The sequence below is a fragment of the Chrysochloris asiatica genome, unplaced genomic scaffold (genome assembly GCF_000296735.1).
Source record: "Chrysochloris asiatica unplaced genomic scaffold, ChrAsi1.0 scaffold00036, whole genome shotgun sequence".
Classification (NCBI taxonomy): domain Eukaryota; kingdom Metazoa; phylum Chordata; class Mammalia; order Afrosoricida; family Chrysochloridae; genus Chrysochloris; species Chrysochloris asiatica.
The window spans coordinates 14,174,403-14,196,297 of record NW_006408554.1 but is presented as its reverse complement, the minus strand read 5'-3'; positions in this window follow the sequence as shown (position 1 = coordinate 14,196,297).

Here is a 21,895-nt window from a genome sequence, read left to right as displayed (position 1 = left end):
AAGGAGCTCTGCTGACACTGTGAATTAGGCATTGGACTGCTAACCCCAGTGTCAGTGATTCAAACCCACCAGCAACTATGTGTGAGAAAGATGAGGCTGTCTGCTTCTATAAAGATTTACAGTCTCAGAAACCCCTATATAGAGTCACTATGAGTTGGAATCATCTTGATGGGATGAACAGATGTCTGGAAAATTCAAAAATGTGAAACAATAAATTTCTGTTCTTATAAGCCACCTGGTTTGTGGTACTTTTATTACGGCAGTCCTAGAAAAGAATGTCCTTACTTCTTTAAAATACCATTTTATTGTGTGTTATTGTGCAGTGGTTTAAACTTTTCTTACAAAATGAAGAATGACTTCAATATGAAAGTGGTGGTGGTTGTGTGCTGTGGAGTCAGTTCTGACTCATAGCAACCCTGTATAGGGTTTCCTAGGTTGTAAATCTTTATGGGAGCAGAAAGCCTCATCTTTCTTCCATGGTACAGCTGGTAGTTTCGAACTGCTGACTAAGATTAACAGCCTGATTTCATAACCACTTTCTGGTAAATATAAGCTACTAGTTAATCGTGTCATAGGGAGAGAGTAAGTAAGAAGCAAGTCTTTCTGAAGCCCACTGGTGATCTTGCAGTGAGAAGGGAAGTATCTGGCTGGGATGACTGCTTTCTCTCTCTTCTTTGGCTGAGGGAAACATTATCTCTTCCGTGCCACCAGGATCTCACACTGGGCTCTCCTGGACTCTCTCACCTAGCTTCTTATCTACATCTAGACCAGGGGCAGGGAACATCTGGCCCTCGGGCCATGTAAGGCCCTTGGTTTGGCCTTGCCAAGGCAACCAAAATTCCAGCCATCACATTCGGGGTGAGTTAATTAAATGTTTGACCAAATGTAGCAGGGTAATTTTTAAGTTGATAATGTTGGATGGCCTGCTAACAATGATATAAATTTTGGCAGAAAAAAGATTCCCCACCCCTGGCAGATACTCTCTCCAGCCTCATGAGTATGTGATCCATGCAATCCCATAGGCCCATAATCAGAAGGGTCCACGCTTGCCTTAGTGCTCCGTTGGCTGGCAAATCTTGAGCTTCTTCATCATTTTTAAACAAGGAGCCCGAATTTTCATTAGGTAGCTGGTCTTACCGCCACTAAAAGATGAGTATCTTAAAGGAAAGGAACGGATCTTAATTATCTTTGAATCGTCTGTCCCAAATTCAGTGCATGGAAGATATTTAAAAATATTTGTGTATGAATAATGAATGAAGCTGTATAAAGCCCTTTGTTAGCACAGTTCTGTTCCAACACACATGGGGTCACCACCAACTCAAAGGCAGCTATTCTGTTGTTTAATTTCACAGTGCTAAAAATTCTCTCCTTGCACTCACAATGTCAAGACCACTTTGGACAAAGTCTCTAAAAGCAAGAAGGCCAAGTAGAGGAGGGAGTTTCATGAACACCACCAGGAATGAATAAGACAATGGCTCCCTTGGGCTTTTCTAGGACAGAATCCAAACCCCATGGAAATACCCATTAACATGAGGAAAGTGACATTTTAACTTGCAGTAGAAGAGTAGTCGCACGTTGCCTGGGACCAGACCACAAAAGACACTTGGATCCATCCCAGGCAAATAGTTATTGTAGCTATTTTTAAAACTCTCCAACCCAAAATGGGGGGGCTACAAAGGCAAGAAGTGACTGGCTTACAAGCTTTCAAGAGGGAGTCTAGATCCAGAGGGCGTGGAGGAAGGTAGAATCTCCACTGAGTAGTATCCAATCTGTCTGGGCAGGGCTGAAGAAAGGAGATGCAGATAGGTCTCTTGTAATACAATAGTGAATAATTGATATCAGGATTGATTGTGAGGGTTGGAAATGTAAAAGTAGATGTTTTGTAGCAAAAGGAGGGGAGTGACTGACTTTGCAGTCTAGGAGTTGAGGTCCCTGGGACCATCAAGGGAGAAGAGTGGAGAGCGGGACCCTACCCAGAAAAGCTGTGATGCCAGAGATGGAGACAAAGATGATGACGTGGAGAGATGGAGTGGCTGGGGACTTTAGACCCAGAGAGGGAGAGGGGCTGTGTGCTGATGACTGGAGGGGGGGGTGGTATATATACCCTTTGGTTGGTTGATGCTGCATGGAGGGGATTGTAACTGTGGCAATGAAATGCTATACGATAGGATGAATGTAAAGCTAATGTCCTCCCATGTAAACTATCACATAATTCACAATAAAACATTAAAAAAAAAAAAAAAAAAACTCTTCAGAGATGTGCTTTTCACGACTTTCTTAGGTAACACAGTCTAGGCATCTCACGATTCCTTGTAAATTTCCTAGGAAGTAACGCTTTAGTGGTATTGGTGGTTATGTGTCATCAAGTCAGTTCTGACTCACAGTGACCCTGTAAAGGGTTTTTGAGGCTGTAAATCTTTAGGGAGCATAAAGCCTCATCTTTCTCCAATGGAGCAGCTGGTAGATTCAAACTGTCAACCTTGCCATTAACTGCCCAACTCATAAACAGTGTTCCTTAAGGTTTTAGTAGTTCTCCTTTTAATTACATAGAAAGGCAAAGAAAGAGAACAGAACTAGAAAGAAACATGAGAAGAGGAAGGAGAAAGCCATAGAGACAAGAAGAGAATGCAGTCAGAATGGAAAATGGCAGCTGGGGATCAGAGAACACAGTTCACTTCTGGGCCTTTGCTTTCTCAAATGTGCAGTAAGCCTTGTCCAAAAGCAGAGGAATTTGGGTTGGATTTTGTTTTTTGTTTTTTCATTTTTCAAAGCCTAGCAAAATTAGAAAGAAAAAAAAAAATTCAACAAAAGAATAGTCATTTGGGATCTCTGAGATTTTTCAATTTATGGGAGGTCCAGGGACTAAGGTAAACCAAAGATAAAAATTTGAAGCAGGGAATAAATGGAAACTTGGAAGTAGGGTAAGGAGGAGATTTGAGGGGAAATAGCGCCCAGGGCAGCATCTTCTAATTTGCAGACTTTCACTAAGCCATTCCCCACCACATGCTCACTCTGTTCCTAACAGTGTCTTCATCAATTAAGATTCTATGAGACTGGCAGGATCCAAGATCAACAGTACCATCCATGTACTCACTATTCCACTGCCAAGGCGAACAATCCCGAATATTAAAAGTAAGCTGCACATTCTGCCATGTCTTTTGTATACAGACAGCTGAAGCTGCGTGAAAGTTTGGCACCAAGAGGCCAAGTGCCATATTTTCAGCCACCCACACGCCAAACCCCATAATAACTACAGACTCGAGATGTGAAATTTTCAGACATTCACAGCAAAGGAAAACTAATAGTCATGTTTCTTCGTGTGCTTCCTTTTCTAACAGGGCAGTGTCTCAACTTTAAAACCTCATCAATGTAAGCTAAAAGGAACAAAGGGTGCTCCGTAGATATTTTCACCAGATGTCAAATGGAACTTATTTATTTAAACAGAAAACTTCACTTTGTACATTTGGTTCATTTGGTGGTATGTGCTCTGTAACAAGTATTTTTTATGAGCAAAAAGCTGCCACCACTGCGCTTAAGTTACAATAGGGCTTCGGGAAAGTCTGTTAACTGAAAACCAAACCCACTGCTGTAGAGTCAATTCCAACTCACAGTGACCTTATATGAGTCGAAAGTATGTTAGCTGAGACTAAATATTGCTCTTTTTGCTTTTGGTTGAAATGTAAATCGCAATCCAAATCTTCTTCTATAATAGAAACATTGTAGCTAAAGTCATACTAAGCTAAAGTGATATAAGTAATCTTTCTTCTACAGTCAAATCTAAAAGTCGTTGTTGTTAAGTGCCGTCGAGTCGGTTCCAACCCATAGCGACCCTGTATAGGGTTACCAAGGAGTAGCTGGTGAGCTTGAACTACCAAGTTTGCAGTTCAAATGGCTTTGCAGTCTGGTGCATTAACTCACAGCACCACACCAGGACTCCAAACTAAAAGTAAAGATGTTCAATTCACTCAACTATGCTTTTTAAGTGGGTTGTATATGAGCTACAGTGGACCCTAGTGTGGAATAAGCACTGGATTTGTAATAACAAAATTGGTAGTTAACACCCACCAGTCACTCTTGGAAACATTATGCATGATCACTATGAGTCAGAAGTGACTCTGTGGAATATACAAGAAAATTGAGAGCTACAGAGCATTGGTTTCTTCAGAGTTAAAACCAGAAAACATTAACTCCCTCTTGTGTATATCTTGGCTCCTGTGGCTTAAACAGACAATGAGAACCTAAAAGTCAAGAACTGATGTGGTCTACTGTGATGATAATAAAATAGTTCACCTTTAACAGTGCTGAGCTTCAGCCAATAAGGAGATTGTTAAATTGTTATATACAAGAAGGGCCTTTTATGTTCCTTCTGTGTTTTCAGATCAGATCCCTGTCAAGGAGTTTCTCCACCTGTCAGTTATGAGGTGTTTGAGACACTATCCCCCATCAAGAGTGGAGAGAGACAAGTGGCCACAGATCACACCTTGCTCAGATTAAAAATTGACCAAAAGAACTTCAGAGACAAGCAAATTCAAGGAGAATTCATTCCCAGATTATTGAATGCAATAAATTTGCCAAACTCTCAGTTGAAAGAGCCCCCACAAGACTGCCCTCATGTCTGACACCAACTGCAAGTTTGGGGTCGCCAAGGAAATGATTATTTCTGATCAACCAATTTTGAATCCAGGGATCCCATATCTACACTCAATAGTTGGAAAATATGGCCTTGGTGATAGAAATGGTGCTGGAGATCTCTTGAGAGAATTTTGCAAGAGCAATTTATTCATTGCTAACCCCTTTTTTCAACAACATAAAAGGCAATTATATACCTGGACCTCACCAGATGTAATACACATGAATCAAATTGACTACATCTATGGGAAGATATCATGGAAAGGGAGAGATTATAAAATGACTGACTGGGGAGAAAAGCTACACAGACCCTCTATAATAAAGATAGGAAAAAACAAATGAAATAGAGGCAGATGATAGTTCTGGAGCCCAAAGCTTCAGATGAAGGGATAGAGAAATATATTGTGTATTTACTAGGAGAGAAAGTTGAAAAGATGCAGCAAAAACAGAGACAGGCTGGAGACCTGTGGCAGTCAACCAGAAGCAGCACAATCAACTTTTGCGAGTGGCTTTAGAAATAGCACAGAGGCATACTGTGACTAACGGACAAAAAGGTGCTATTATTTTCTTGTTCTCCACACTCTTTTGGTGACCGGCTTCTACCAGCACACAATCCCAGAAAAGTTCCTGTCTTCCAGGAGCCTTATAGTGGTGAGCCATGCAATTGTGAACCCCCTCAAAGTGAATTGCATACTAGCTTCAACAGTCCCGGCACCTAGATTCAAGTGATCCCTGCTCTAAACCTGCAGAGCCGACCCTGGGCCAGCCCTGGACTAACCCCTCACTAGGAGAAATGTAGGACAAAAAATAAATAAATAAGGAAAGAGGTGATCTATGCCAGTTGGCCAAGTGCAGCACAGACATCTTAAACTTTTGTAAGTAGATTTAGAGACAAGTCAATGACTTGGTGGCACAAAGACAAACGAGCGACTCAAAATAAAGCTACAATTTTTGTTGTTGTTGTTGTTGTTGTTGTTCTGTGCACGCCCCTGGTGGCCAGAAATGTAGCCAGCCCCCAACCCCATCCATCCCCTGGTGGTAAGCTGCACAGTTCTGAGCCTAAGCAAAGAGAGTTCAGCGCTATCTACAACAACCCTGGTGCCTAGTGCCTGGACTCCAGTGCTGCTTGCTCCAGACCTGCAGAGCTGGTTCTGGACAGCCCTGGACTAGTGGGAACTCACCCCTGGCTGCTCTCTGGTGTTGAAAAACCCTGATCTCCCACCTGCTTTGGAGTCTCTGTGAACTACTTCCAGAAGATGTTGTTGTTAGGTGCCATCAAGTGGGTACCGACTCATAACATCAGAAGGAAACACTACCCAGTCCTGGACCAACCTCACAATTGTTGCCACACTTGAGCCCATTGATGCTGTCACTTTACCAATCCATCATGCTGGGGGTCTTCCTCTTTTTCTCTGACCCTCCACCTTCCTTCCAGATGGGATACCCAAAACAGACAACACCTAGGCCTGTAGGAACTCCTTCTAGAACTGAGAATGCCACCTTCTCATCCCTTGCCCATCCACCACATGAATTCTTTATCTGACAGGGGGGGGTCCCAGTTTTGTCTTCTTTGGGTCTGGAACCTGCCCTGGCTTTTTCCTTTCATTGTTTTTGATTGTTTATTCTTTCTTTCCCCCTTCTTCCTCTCTTTACCTTATTTTGCTTTTTATTTTTTCTATTTCCATTTTCATTTTTTCTTCTATTTGTCTACTTCTCTTGCCTTCCTGCTGTTTCTTGTTTCCTTTTTATTTTTTTCCTCTTGATTTTTCTTTACTACTCTCTGGTGTATTTCCCCTTTAAGTCATCTCTCTAATTGTGATTAGTTCTTTTTATTTCTTTTTATTTACTCACATCTTTCTCTTCCATGTTTTTTTCCCCTTTTCTATCCTTCTTTTCTCTTTTTGTTTTCTTATATTTTTTCTTACATTCTTTTTCTAGTTGTTGCTTTTTTTTTTTTTTTTTTTTTTGCTTTTTCACTATTGTTGGCTTGTTTGTGTTTTCTCTTCTTTCCTCACCTAATAGGGAAAAGCAAGTGTGCCCATACAGCCCAATCATAACCATACCCTCCAGGCCCCACCTACTAAGCAAGAGCCAACACCACTTATAATAGACCTGATCAATGAGAACAACCAACATGAGTCAAACCCATCCTAAGTGAGCTGCATGAATGACAAACAGAGAATGGTGCACATGCTTCCATCCTCTACTCACACTTGCAAGGAGGCAATTGTAGAGTGCCTAAGAATGCATCAATATACAATCATCAATTAAATACAAATAGAACAACACTATAAGGTCTCACAAGCAACAGAAAATTTCTGTTCACAATATGAAACAAGACAGACTAGGAAAACAAGTGACAAGAGGCAGATCTAGAAAATGAAATGTTTTTGAGGAAAAAAACATTTTTGGAACTACCTGAAAAAGAATTCAAGAAAATATATTTAGGTAGTTCCAAATGACTGACAAAAAAGTCAAGGAAAACAAGGAAGAATTCAGGAAAGTATTACAGGAACAAACAAACAAAATAGATAAAGGATTAGAAATGGTACAAAATCTTCAACAACAAATCCAGAAGATTAACATTAATATTTCAGAAATGAATAATACATTTAAAGGGCAAAGAAATATATTTCAATGGAAGACTGAATTGGTGAACTTGAAGATCAACTTTCAATACTAGTAAGCTAGAAGGAAAAAATCTGAAGTAACCCTGAGATTTATGTGGAACACTGTGAAGACAAATGTGAAGACAAATATTTTATGGGTGATCAGAATTCCACAACACAGAGAGACAAAGAAAAAAATAGAAAAGAGCAGTCGAAGAGTTGATGGAAGAAAACTTCTCTAACATGATGAACATTGAGAGGAAAAGCATTAAAGAAGCTGAACAAACCCCAAAGAGGTTAGACTCCAAAAGAAAATCACCAAGGTATATTAAGTCTAAAATCAAACATAATGAAAGAATCCCAAGAGTAGCTCAGGGGTGGAGTGGTGGGGAAATTATCTACAAAGGAGAACTAATATATGTAAGCACTGATTTCTCAACAGAAAACATGTATGCAAGAAGGCAATGGAAAACATATACAAAACTCTGAAAGAAAAAAAATACCAACCAAGAATCATATACCCACAAAAATGTCCCTAAAATATAATGGCAAGAGTAGGACATTTCCTGATAAACATAAATTAAAGAAATTTGTAATAAACAGACACACTTTACAAAAAATACTAAAAGGAGTCATTGTAATTGGTGGTGGTGGTGGTGTGCTGTGCAGTCTGTTCTGACCCATACCAATGCTGTATAGGGTTTCCAAGGAGCAGCTGGTGAGCTTGAACCACCGACCTTTCAGGTCAAACGACTTTGTAGTCTGACACATTAGACCACAGCACCACACAGAGAGATGTAAATCAAAACAACAATAAGCTACCTTCTCACTCCAAGATTAATGGCAAAGTTCAAAAAGCAGAATACAATAAATACTGGTGAGGATGCAGAGAGGCTGGGACCCTCCTACATTGCTGATGGTACTGTAAAATGGTGCAACTACTTTGGAAAACTGTATGGCAATATAAAAAAATTTGGAAATATAATGTTACATAACCCTGGAATACCTTTATTGGGTATACATCCACAAGAGATAAAAGCCATGCACACCCGTGTTCACTGTAGCACAATTCACAATATAAAAAAAATGGACACAGCCTAAATGTCCATCAATGAAAGAATGGATAAACAAACTTTGTACATACAAAATGGAAAGCTATCCAATGTTGAATAACGCTGAATCTGCAAAATACCTCATAACATTGATGTACCTGTAGGGCATTTTGCTGAGTGAAATTAATAATCACAAAATGACAAACATTGTATGAGATCACTATTGTAAAACTCAAGAAAAGGTTTTCATGCTAAAAGAAATGTTCTTTGATAGTTACCAGGTATTGGAAGAAAGGAAGAGTAGTTCACTGACTAGAGGATAGGCACTTGTTAGCTTGGGAAACAAAGAGGACAATATACAAAGAGTAGTAGGTTGGTTCAATATCACCAGCCAAAACAAGGCCAGAGGCCATCTGTGGAACAAAACATCCATTGCTCATATTCAAGTTCCATTGCTCATATTCAAGTTCAGGCTAAAGCTTAAGAAAATTAAAAGAAGTTCATGAGAGTTAAAATATGACCTTGAGTATATCCCACCTAAATTTAAAGACCATCTCAAGAATAGATTTGATGCATTTGACACTGATGACTGAAAACTTGAAGAGAAGTGGGATGATGTCAAGAACATCATAAAGGAAGAAAGCAAAAGATCATTAAAAAGATAGGAAAGAAAGACAAAACCAAAGTCAATGTTGGAAGAGACTAAAACTTGCTCTTGAGCATAGAAAAGCTAAAGCAACTGGAATAAATAAGGAAATAAAAGAACTGAACAGAAAATTTCAAAGAGCAGCTCGAGAAGACAAAGTCAAGAATTATAATGAAATTTGCAAAGACATGGAGTTAGAAAACGAAAAGGGAACAACACACTTAGCATTTCTCAAGCTGAAAGAACTGAAGAGAACATGCAAGTCCCTATGGGTAAACTATTCAATGAAGCAGAAAGCATCAGAAGAAGATGGAGGGAATACACAGTCACTGTACCAAAATAAATTGGTTGCTATTCAACCATTTCAAGAAGTAGCATATAATCAAAACCAAATGTCTTTGAAAGAAAGAATCCAAGCTTCACTGAAGAAGGCTCCAGTAATTAACAGACATAAATTGAAACATTTCAAAGAACTTTGAAGTTGTCAAGGACTTCATTCTTCTTGGATCAACTATCAACACTCGCAGAAGCAGCAGTCAAGAGATCAGACGATGTATTGCATTGGGCAAATCTGCTGCACAGGAACTTTTTAAAGTATTGAAGAGCAGAGATGTCAGCTTGAGGACTAAGGTGTGCCTGACCCAAGCCATGGTATTTTCAATAACCTCATACGGATGCGAAAGCTGGACAGTGAATAAGGAAGATCGTAGAAGAATTGATGCCTTTGAGTTGTTGTGTTGGAGGAGAATACTGAAAGTGCAGTGGACTGCCAAAAGAACCAATAGATCTGTTTTGGAAGAAGTGCAACCAGAGTGCTCCTTGGAGGCCAAGATGGCTAAGCTTCATCTCTCATACTTTGGACATACTGTCCGGAGGGAACAGTCGCTGGAGAACGTTGTCATGCTGGGTAAGGTGGAGGGTCAGAGAAAAAGAGGAAGACCCCCAACGAGATGGATTAGCCAGGTGGCATCATTGATGGGCTCAAGTGTGGCAGTGATAGTGAGGTTGGCCCAGGATCAGACATTGTTTCATTCAGCTGTGCATGGGGTCACTATGAGTCAGTTCCAACTCGAAGGCACCTGACAACAACAACAATGAAGTACTGGAAGCACCCACTCCTCTATGACAAAAAATTTGGAAGACAGCTATCTGGCCAACTGATTGGAAGAGATTCATATTTGTACCCATACCAAAGAAAGGTGACCCAGCAAGATGGGGAAATCATAGAACAATATCATTAATACCACATTCAAGTAAAATTTTGCTGAAGATAATTTTAAAATGGTTGCAGCAGTACATCAACAGGGAGTTGCCAGAAATTTAAGCATGATTCAGAAGTGGAGGTGAAAGTAGGTGTTTGATCAATTTCATACTGATGAAGTAGGTAGAACTCTTCAATTTCATTGTCACTGACTTTTATGGTTGGTGCATATATTTGAATAATAGTGGTGTTAACTGGTCTTCCTTGTAGGTACATGGATACTATCCTATCACAAATAGTATTATACTTCGAGATACATATTGAAATGTTCTTTTTGATAATGAATGCTATGCCATGCCTCTTAAATTTGTCATTCCCAGCTTAGTAAACCATGTAATTGTTAGATTCAAAATGGAGCATACCAGTTCATCTCAGCTCACTAGGAAACCGGAGCCCTGGTGTGGTGCTGTTGGATAAGTACTGGACTGCTAACTGCAAAGCTGGCAGGTCAAACCTACCAGCCACTCCTTGGAAACTCTATGCAGGGTCACTAGGAATCAGAACCAACTTGACAACACTAACAAAAACAACAACAACAATGTCTAGAATATCAGTCTTTATGTGATTCCATTTCATTTTTGACAACTTCCAATTTTCCTACTTTCCTACTTCATACATTCCATGTTCTGATTGTTAATTGATATTTGCAGTTGTTTCTCCTCATATTTGAGTTGTTCTAAATGTAGGTTCCAAAAGCTTTACTCCATTTACATCATCACAATTAACTCTACTTTGAGGAGGTAGATCTTGTCAGTCATATTTTGAGTACCTTCCAACCTGAGACTCGCCTCTTCCAGTACAACATCTGAACATCTGACAGTATTCTGATTCTATTCATAATGTTTTTATCTTACAGCAATATATCTAACGAACTTCTGCTGCTATTCATGAGGTGTTCAGTGGCTAAATATTCAGAAGTAGTATGCCTCTCCTTCTTCCTAGTCTTAATCTGGAAGCTCCACTGAAATTGGTCCACCATGGTGACCCTGCTAGTATTTAAAATACCAGTGACATAGCTTCTAGCATCATAGCAACTCAAAAGCCATCACAGTGGAACAAACTGACAGATGAGTGATGGCACTGATGGTATAATGTACAGAAGATACTTCTTAAAAGAAAGACCAGCAGGAAAAATCAAAAACAATAACAGCAGTCTGATTGACTACTATAAGAACAAGCAAGTTGTTCTCCAGGGAGCCATCAAGGCAAGCAATCAAGTCCCCTCAGGGCAAACCCCCTTCCAAGAGTGAAACTCAAAGGAACTACACAAGCAGTCATCTAATCTTGCTAGTGACCATGTTGGTCTATTGATAAGGTAAAGTGGGGAAAAAACATCAATGAAGCTTTGAGCTAAGTCCACCCACATTCAGTAGACTCCTGTCAACCCGGATCACAACCTGGGTGGCCAGCAGTATAGCGAGACCTGGGGACTCCTGAGCCCATGGACAGGAACATAGTCACAGAGGACTAGAGTGGAAGGAGAAGCATCCAGATGATGTGAAGTGAGGGGAGATGCACAAGAACGCCCATACTTGCAGATAGTACCCCTGTGACCTAGCTTCAATGGCTGGATGATCAGAACTCGACTAGAGGAATAAAGAAGAGAAAAAAGAGTGTAATCCACTACAATTTGATAAACTTGACCTGTATTTATGGATGTAGTAGCTTAAAAGAGGGAAGGAATCTTTACAGCAAGGACCATTCCCACCCCTTCTGTACACAGGGTTGACAGGGATGGGCAACTTAGACATTGGCTACTCAAAATGGTGGGGAGGGTCAACAAAGGCATGAAGTGACTGGCTTACAAGTTTTCAAGAGGAAGCTTAGTTTTAGGGGAAGGTGCGGGGCAACGTAGAATCTCCACTGAGTGGTTTCCAACCTGTCTAGATGGGACTGGTGAAAGGAAATGGGGATAAGACTCTTGTGGTTCAATAGCGAATAATTGCTATCAGAACTGATTGTGAAGGTTGCAAATGTAAAGACAGACATTTTGTAACAAAACTAAGGGTGTGATTGATCTTGCAGTCCAGAAGCAGAGGACCCTGGGACCACCAAGGGAGAAGAGCAGAGTGTGGGACCCTATCCAGAGAAGCAGTGACACCAGAGATGGAGGCAGAGACAATGACATGGAAAGATGGGACTCTAGACTCAAGGAGGGAGAGGGGCTGTGTGCTGGTGGCCAGGTGACTGGAGTTAAAGGTATACCCTTTGGTTGTCTGAATGGTTATATATTCCTGAGTGCTTTCTTGTACATCCAAAAAACAACAACAGAGTGATTGGAAGCAAATGCTGTTGAATAATGATGCATGGAGGGGATTGAAATAATTGCAATGAAATGAAATACAATATGATGAATGTAAAGCTCATACTCTCCCACATAAACTATCACTCAATTCACAATAAAAACATATATATATATTTTAAAAAGCAAAAACAACTGACTTGTGCTTTAATGATCAAATAAAAATGAGACAAGAACTTGGGCCTATATGTAGTGGTTTGTAATGAAGATTTTCTATAAAATTTCAGAGAAACTAATTTAAAAAACAAAACAAAAACAAAGCTTTAGCCCTTAGTGGTAATAAGATACCTATCAATCCCAAGTTTATATTTCTGTTTAAAAAGCAACAATAACAACACTAATCAACCATATATAAAAATAGATCTATGGCTTCTGGTTCACAAAAATCTATATTGAGGTATTAACATTTAAACAAAAACAGTACCTGATTTGTAATTCCTTCCAGGGCAACTAAGAGAACTAAACCCAAAACCTACATGAAGAGACTTGTTCAAAATTTAGTCAATGCAAACCACATAAGATTTTCATAGATAAAATAAGAGTCAAAAATGAACTTAACATTCAAAGTTACAAATATTCATGAAGAAATGTCACTTTAAGCAAAATCTGTAAGAAAAAACAAAAAACAGAATTCAAACCTTGTTGTTGTTAAGTGCTTTGAGTTGGTATGGACTCATAGCAACCCTGTAAATGATTTCTGAGGAGTAGCTGGTAAGTTTCAACCACCTACCTTGCTTAAACCAACCTTGTGGTCCAGCGCATTATCCTGCAGTGCCACACCAGGGCTCCTTAGAGCCGTAAGACTATAAAATCATATAATAATTGTATATATAATATTACTAAATTATAAAAAATAGATATTAGATAAAAGCAAGATAATACTTTTTAAAGACCAGGACATTTTTAAAAAAGAATATAGAAGTTCAGAACTGAAAATCAAAATAATTGAAAATGCAAAAGGTAGCTTAAAGAGCAAAAAAGACATGGTTAAAGATAAAATCAGAGAACTAGAGTAAAAATGGCAAGCAATTAGTCAGAACGAAACTTTAAGAGAAAATAAAATAAAAACATGAAAGGGAGGTTTGGAAACATGTAACATGGAATGAGATGGTCCAATATTTACACTACAAGTCTCAGAAGGATAAAATGAGATGGATAGGTAAGAGATGTTGGCTGTGAATTTTCCAGAATTGATGAAAAATACTAATATTCACATTCAAGAATTATGACATATCAAAGAGAGTTATTTTGTGTTTTTAAAGTGTTATCCAGTTGATCCCAATTCATAGGGATACTGTATAGGGTTTCTGAGGAGTGACTGGTGGGTTTGAACCACCAACCTTGTAGTTAGTGAATATTTCATAGACAAAGGCAAACAGATTAAAGACAAATTTCCTATAAGGAATGACAAATTAAATTGTCAGAAAATTTCTCAATAGCAACAATTAAAACCAGAAATCAGTGAAATAATGGTTTTTTAAAAGAAAGTCTTTTTAAAGAAAGTCTACTTGTGAGCAGAAATGGGGGGAAGGCAGCAATGAAGATATGGGCTGAGTTGAATTACATTCCATAGACTCCCATTGAGGAGATGAGAGAAAGAAGAGGAAGGGCTGCTTGGTCCAAAGTGTAGTGAAACTTGGGGACTCCTGAGCCCATGACCAAAGACCTAGGCATGGAGGGCTAAAGCTGAGAGTGAAGTGAGGGGAGACACACAAGAATGCCCAGACTTAGAAATAGTACCCATTTGACCTAGCTTTGATGGCTTGATGATCAGAACTAGACTAGAAGAAGATAAAGAAATTTGATAAAGGAAGCAAGTGTAAATTGCTACAATTTCATGAACTTGACCTATACTTTAGGTTGTAGTAGCTCAAAATACCAACTGAGAGGGAAGGAGTCTTCACATCAAGGATCAAACTTATCCCAACAGGGTTGATAGGGATGGGCAACTTAGACATTGGCTACCTATGAGTCGGTACCGACTCTATGGCACCTAACAACAACAACAACCTAAAATGGGAGGTTATAAAGGCACAAAGTGGCTGGCTTACAAGTTTTCAAAAGGGAATTTAGTTTCAGAGTGTGTGGGTAAGGTAGAATCCCCACTGAATAGTTTTCATCTTGTCTAGATGGGTCTGGTGAAAGGAGATGAGGACAGGATTTATTGATTCAATAGTGAGTAATTGTTATCACGATGAATTGAGATTGTCACAACTGTAAAGGTAGAAGTTATATAACAAAAAGGAAGGAGTAGTTAATCTTACATTCCAGGAACAGAGAACCCCAGGACCATCAAGAGAGAAGAGCATGAGCTGAACATGGGACCCTAACCAAAGTAGCAGTGGCACCAGAGTTGGAGGCAGTGATGATGGCATGAAGAGATTGAGCATCTGAGGCCTCTCAACTCATGGAAAGAGAAAGACTGTGTGCTGGCAGTCAGGAGGCTGGCTTCCAGAATATGCCTTTTGGTTGTTTAAATGATTATATATTCCTGCTTGGTTGGGTTTCTTTTTGTACATTAAAAAAAAACAAAAAAAAAAAGGCAGGGGTCTTCTTGAAAAAAGAAACAATCTATGATGGTTTTGGGCGGGGGGAGGAAATGATACATGCGCTACAGGGTAGACACACATTGACGGGGCAAGAAATATGCAACTGGAGTTAGGTTGGCAGAGGAAAAATGGAGATGGCAGGAGACACAGGGAGGAATGCAGTGGTTTAAGTGAATAAAAGTAAATGCTGTTAACTGTTGGTGCATGGAGGGGACTGCAACCACGTAATGAAGCAAAGTATATGATTTGTTGAATGTAAAACTAATGATTTGCTCTGTAAACCTTCACTCAATTCACAATAAAAAGATTAAATTTAAAAAAAAAATTTTTTTTAAGAGCTTTGTTGTTGTTGTTGTTAAGTTCTGTCGAGTCGGTTCCGACCCATAGTGACCCTGTACAGGGTTTCCGAGGGTGTAAATCTTTACAGGAGTAGAAAGCCTCATCTTTCTCCTGCGGAGCGGCTGGTAGGGGAAAAAAACTGTCAGCCTGTAACTTTATACCCAACTATCTCTCAAGAGAAAGATGAGGCTTTCTACTCCCGTAAAGATTTACACCCTCGGAAACCCTGTACAGGGTCACTATGGGTCGGAACCGACTCGATGGCACTTAACAACAACAACAACATTTCTCAAGAAGGAGTCCTGGTGTGGTTCTGTGGGTTAATGCATCAGACTGCAAAGCCATTTGAACTGCAAGGTTGGCGGTTCAAGCTCACCAGCTGCTCCTCAGAAACCCTATACAGGGTGCTATGGGTCGGAACTGACTTGATGGCACTTCACATCTCTCAAGAAATTAAACAAAACAACAACTTCTTAGACAAACACACTGAAAACACTTACTGTCAACAATCCCCACCTAAAGAAGTAACAAAAGGAAGTATTTAACATGAGGAAAATTGAATCTATAAAACAAGGAATGAGGTGGAAGAAAACACAATGATCAAAATGATTGATAAATATGAGGTCAAATCAAAACAAACATCATGTAAGTCAATATCAATAATTGTTGTTGTTAGGTGCCATGGAGTCGGTACCGACTAATAGCGACCCGATGCACAGCAGAATGAAATACTGCCCGATCCTGGGCCAACCTCACTACTGTTGTCACACTTGAGTCCATCAATGCTGCCACTTGGCCAATCCATCTCATTGGGGGTCTTTCTCTTTTTCTCTGACCCTCCACCTTACCAAACATGATATCCTTCTCCAGCGACTGGTCCCTCCTGACAATATGTCCAAAGTATGAGAGACGAAGTTTGGCCATCTTGGCCTCCAAGGAGCACTCTGGCTGCACTTCTTCCAACACAGATCTACTGGTGTTTTTGGCAACCCTTGGCACTTTCAATATTCTCCTCCAACACCATAACTCAAAAGCATCAATTCTTCTATGGTCTTCCTTATTCACTGTCCAGCTATCACATGCATATGAGGTTATTGAAAATACCATGGCTTTGGTCAGGCACACCTTAGTCCTCAAGCTGACATCTTTGCTTTAAAAAGGTCTTGTGCAGCAGATTTCCCTAACACAATACATCAAACAAAGCATGGGAACACTGAATGGTTTAAAATTAAGAAAGGTGTGTGACAAGGTTGTATTCTTTCACCATACTTATTCAACCTGTGTACTGAGCAAATAATCTGAGAAACTGGGTTACATGAAGAAAAATGTAGCATCAGGATTAGAGGAAGACTCATTAACAACCTTTGATATACAGATGATACAACCTTGCTTGCTAAAAGTGAAGAGGACTTAAAACATTTACTGATGAAGATCAAAGAGCACAGCCTTTGGTATGGATTACATCTCAATGTAAAGAAAACAAGAATCCTCACCACTGGGCCAATAAACAACATTCTTATCAATGGATAAAAGATTGAAGTCGTCAAGGACTACATTCTTTCTGGATCAATTATCAACACTCATGGAAGCAGCAGTCAAGAAATCAAATGATGTGTTGCATTTGAAAATATCAATAATAGTCATCACTAATTCTGGTGGCTAAATTCTGTCAATATAAGAGTTTTCTGTTGTATGAGCTTTATGCTACATTGAACTAGCATCTTTACATTTTCTTAACATTTTTGTTAAGGCTACAAATTAAGATTAAGGATAGTTGTTGTACTGCTGTTAAGTGCCGTCTAGTTGGCTCCAATTCATAGTGACCCTGTAGGGTTTCCAAGGACTGGCTGGTGGGTTTGAACTGCTGACCTTACAGTTAGTAGTCCAGTGCTTATACTATAGTGCCACACCAGGATTCCTAAGCAGAGTAAAGATCATAAATAAACTAAGTAAAAATAAAACCACTTCAGAAATTAATGTGGAATCCCAGAACTTACAGCATTGCATTTGGTTTCTAACTATACACTACAAAAATAAAATGAAATAAAACATTTAAAAGATGTTTGTATTTTATTATTATCCTGTGTTGCTAATATTCTGACAATCTGGAAAACAAAGATCTATCTGGTTTTTAAATTTTTTAATATTGCTAAATATAGATAGCATTCTGAGAAAACAGAAAATAAGTAACTATTTTAAGTTTAGCTTCAGGAGACTTCATCATAATCAGCTGGTGTTATCAGTATCTCCTGAGTATGTGGCATTGCAAATCTTAAATGACATGAAAACATTAATTCTTGCCCTCTAAGGGTTTACATTCTAGGATTTCATTCAATTGGGAGAAAATAATTCCTTCATTTTGAAAACAGTAGGCAGATGGTTTAATCCATTGGGTTTAGTTTCAAACAAACAAACAAAAAAACATTTTTGAGGTGTAGAAAAATTAAAAGAAACAGATAAAAACATGTCAAGATTTGTACATATAATTTGGCTCCATGGAAATATTAAGTGTTAAATATGAATAATTACACATTTGTTCTAAGTCATTCTTCTGTAGTTTTCCAAGAAATTCCACTGAGTTCAACAAGTATTTTTCCCATTTCTACTTGTTTCCAATACCTACAATGTGTTTGGTTGCTACAATAAATTTTATCATCAGAGATTCACTGAATATTTATTGAATACAATAATGTAACAGACATGATTCTAAGATCTAGAGCAATAGACTTATACTATATTTATTCAATACTAGTGTAGCAACAATTGTGAGGTTGGCCCAGTACCGGGCAGTGTTTCTTTCTGTTGTGCATAGGGTAGCTATGAGTCAGTACCGACTCGATGGCACCTAACAACAACAATAACAGCAGTGTTGAACTGTTGTCTAAATCTCATAGCATGAAAAAAGACCGAAGCAACTTTTAAATATATTTTGTTCATATTTTCGTTGTACAGTGAAGACTACTCAGGCAACGTTAGAATGTATGTTACAAGCATAAGAAATCCTGTACTATCAAGTATGTTACAAGTTGTCAGGAATCATTTGAAGGCAGTTGTGAACTAGAAATGAAGATGAATACCATCACCAATTCAACCCACAACTTTGGTTCCTAGGCACAAATCTTACAGAATTTAGAATGTGGAGTTAGTGGAAATCTTGTGACTGTGCAATAAAATGGTAACAAAGAATATCCTTTGGAATACTGATTCCATATTGTCAGAAATAAAAGAGATATCCTGAAAGAATACCTCCGAATAAGTCGCCGACCTCTTCTCTTTCCACCTTTGATCATATATCCATCGCAATTAGAGTGAACTTTTGAAAATGAAAGAATACCTCTGAATAAGTCCCCCACCTCTCTTCTTTCCACCTTTGATCATGTATCCATCGCAATCAGAGTGAACTTTTGAAAATGCCAATCTATTCATATTTCTTGCCTGTGTAATGTTTTCAAGGTCTCTTATTGCCTTGACACAATCAAATCCTAAAACAGTTCAAAGCTCAGTATCATCTGGCTCCTGCCTGCTTCACACAAATTACCACCTGCTCCTAGGATTTGGACAAAATGGACATCATCTTGATCCTCAAACTCTTCAAGAGGCTGAATGCCTTCTCCACTTGGGACCTACACAGATTCTGTCCCCTCCTCAGGGTACATACTTATGATTTGCCCTTCTTTCTCAGGAATGTTCTTTCTTTACCATAACCAGTAACCAGTTACCATTGAGTCCATTCCTCAGGGTAACTAACCATTTACACTACCCAGGAACTTAAATGAGCTAATACATGAGGGAGACTCAAAAAATTTCTAGAACAATTCCAGTTTTTTAATTCAATATTTCCGTGAACCTTTTGAAACACCTTATATATACACTGCTTGGCAGAGTGTTGTTGTTAAGTGCAGTGGAGTCAGTTCCAACTCACAGGGACCCTGTATAGAGTTTCTAAGGAGAAACTGGTGATTTGAACTGCCAACCGGTGCTTATCCTCCAGCACCATACCAGCACAGAGTAAGGCTAAATAAATGGAGACAGGCCATGTCATTACCATCATCAGCATCATCACCACCATCATAAGTTCTCATATTTCAGCTAAAACATTTTCTGTACTCATAAAACATAGGAATTCTGAACATAATTTTTGGCAGGGCTTTGGTGGCTGGCACACTTCCAAGGCATATCTGACTTGTGTAGTTTAATAGCAGAGATCAAGAGATATTGATAAATCTTTTCTGGCTCTGAATAGTTTTCATTAGGCAAGGTTAGAATTTTTAATGCCTGTCATTTTCTAAGTAATTAAAATCATTATTTGCAGTTGCTTTTGGGCATGCAAATATAGGAAATCCTCTTAGGGAGAACACCTGATATAAGTTATTTGCTATTAATTACATGTGTAGCAATTCATACATTTTTCGTATATTCCTTGCCGTCGCAATAAATGCTTCTTGATTGTCTAAGTGGTATTTCTTCTTTCAGTTTCAAGTTCCTGTTTTCCTAAAATGATTGCTCAACACCTACTTTTTGTTGTTGTTTTTAGTAAAATATTACCTGTCAGTTCAGTTAATATCAGTAGACTACATCTCAACTTTAATCCACTACAGCATCGACTACAGCACGGGTATGGCGGGTTTAGCTAATTCACACATATAAGTCAATTTCAAAAGGAAATGTGGGGCTTGTACACTGACTGCAACTTTATAAGTTATACAAGTAGTTCTTTTGAAGAAAATTATACTTAAGGCAAATTCTGAAAAAATAAAAAAAAAAAACCATAAAAAGCAAAGCTCCAAATGGAAATCGCTTTCTAGCATACTTTCTAAAACATTTTCAAATAATATTACTTTATAATTACAATGTCTTCTCTTTAGCTCTTTGCTCTACATATCTAAGTACCTTACATATCTAAGTGCACATAGTTTGTGTTGAAACCACACAAAATATCAGTAATCACAGGCTTGCTTTACATTTAGCTAACTACTATACCTTTTTGTATTTTTTAATTTTGAATTGAGTGAAGGTTTACAGAGCAAATCAGTTTTCCATTCAACAATTCGTACACATTTTGTTTCATATTACTGATTGCAATTTCCACAATGTAATGTCACTTATCCCACTTCTTCCTTGTGTTTCTCCTTTCCTTCCCCTTTCTTGCTTTTGAAATTTGTCCTTGAGCAAATGTTGCCCCTTTCATCTCAACTGGTTGATTACTCTAAGAGTCTGTTCCTCCCTAATGTTATTACTGTTTACCTTGTAGACCTGTCTACTGTTTGGTTGACAATTGAGCTATAGCAGTAAGTTCAGTTGCAGGCCTGAAGGGTGACAGAGGGCCATAAATCTCAGGGAGTATACTAGTTAGTCTCTATCTGACCAATAAACCTAATTTTTTTTTTTCTAATGATTTTGAATGTTGTTCAACATTTTTCTTCCACTCTGTCCAGGGCCTTCTAATGTGATCCCTTTTGGAGCAGTCAGTAGTAGTTTAGTCCTCCTGGACTCAAGGTCATGGAGGCTAAGGTTCACATGGTCAGTTAGTCCACTGGACTAATGGTTCCTCTCTGCCTTCAATTTTCTTCACTCTTCTTTGCTCTCGATGGAAAGAGACCAATCGTCGCACTTTACATGGCTGCTCACAAACTTTTAAGATCCCAGTTACTACCCACCAAACTAGGATTTAGAACACTGTCTTTTGTGGACTTTGTTATGCCAGTTGAAATTTATGTTCAAGTCTAAGGTACTGAGCTCCAGCAACTCATTCCCTCAAAGCTTTTATTTATAGCTAAGGAATTTTCATAACTTTGCCCCTTATATGTTCCATCACATTCAGTGATGGATATATTTGCAGCATAGATAAATATATACGTAGAAATAGCCTCTGTCAAACTTACATGTGTTCATAGGTATGCTCCTTTTTCCAATAGTGTGCTTATCTCTATACCACTCATAGATTGTTATTTCAGGATTATGTTATAATAATATTGGCCTTTAATTCTTGAACTCCTCCCAGTTAACACTGTATCTTACTTACTAAGAAATTGTATTTTGTTTTGTTTCTCTACATATTTTTCCAAAGTGAATCAAGATGATTTATAAGCACATACCCAAAGATTGCTTATAATGGAACTCAACAAAACTCCAGAGAACAATAGGCAAAAATGAAGTAACTGGGTGAGGGTGGAAAAATTAACAAATAATGTGAAGCCCTAAACACTTATCTAAAGATGGGCCACAAACTCTGCTCTGAACTTTCTGGCAGCCAGCATGAAAGGAGAATCAAGGCCAGTTATACAAGTCACAGTTCTCATAATAGTAATATTGTGAACAATGTCCAGAGCAATATTCTTACACTAAATAAATTTCAAAGGGTTGTTTATTTTAACAGTCAACAATACAAAACCTTAAAGATTCAACATTACCAGTGGGGCACGGGAGTCTATACCAGGTTGCTATGACTTGACAACACACAGCAGCAACAGTACTTTTTATTAATAATGAGTAAGTAGAAAACCTTGAG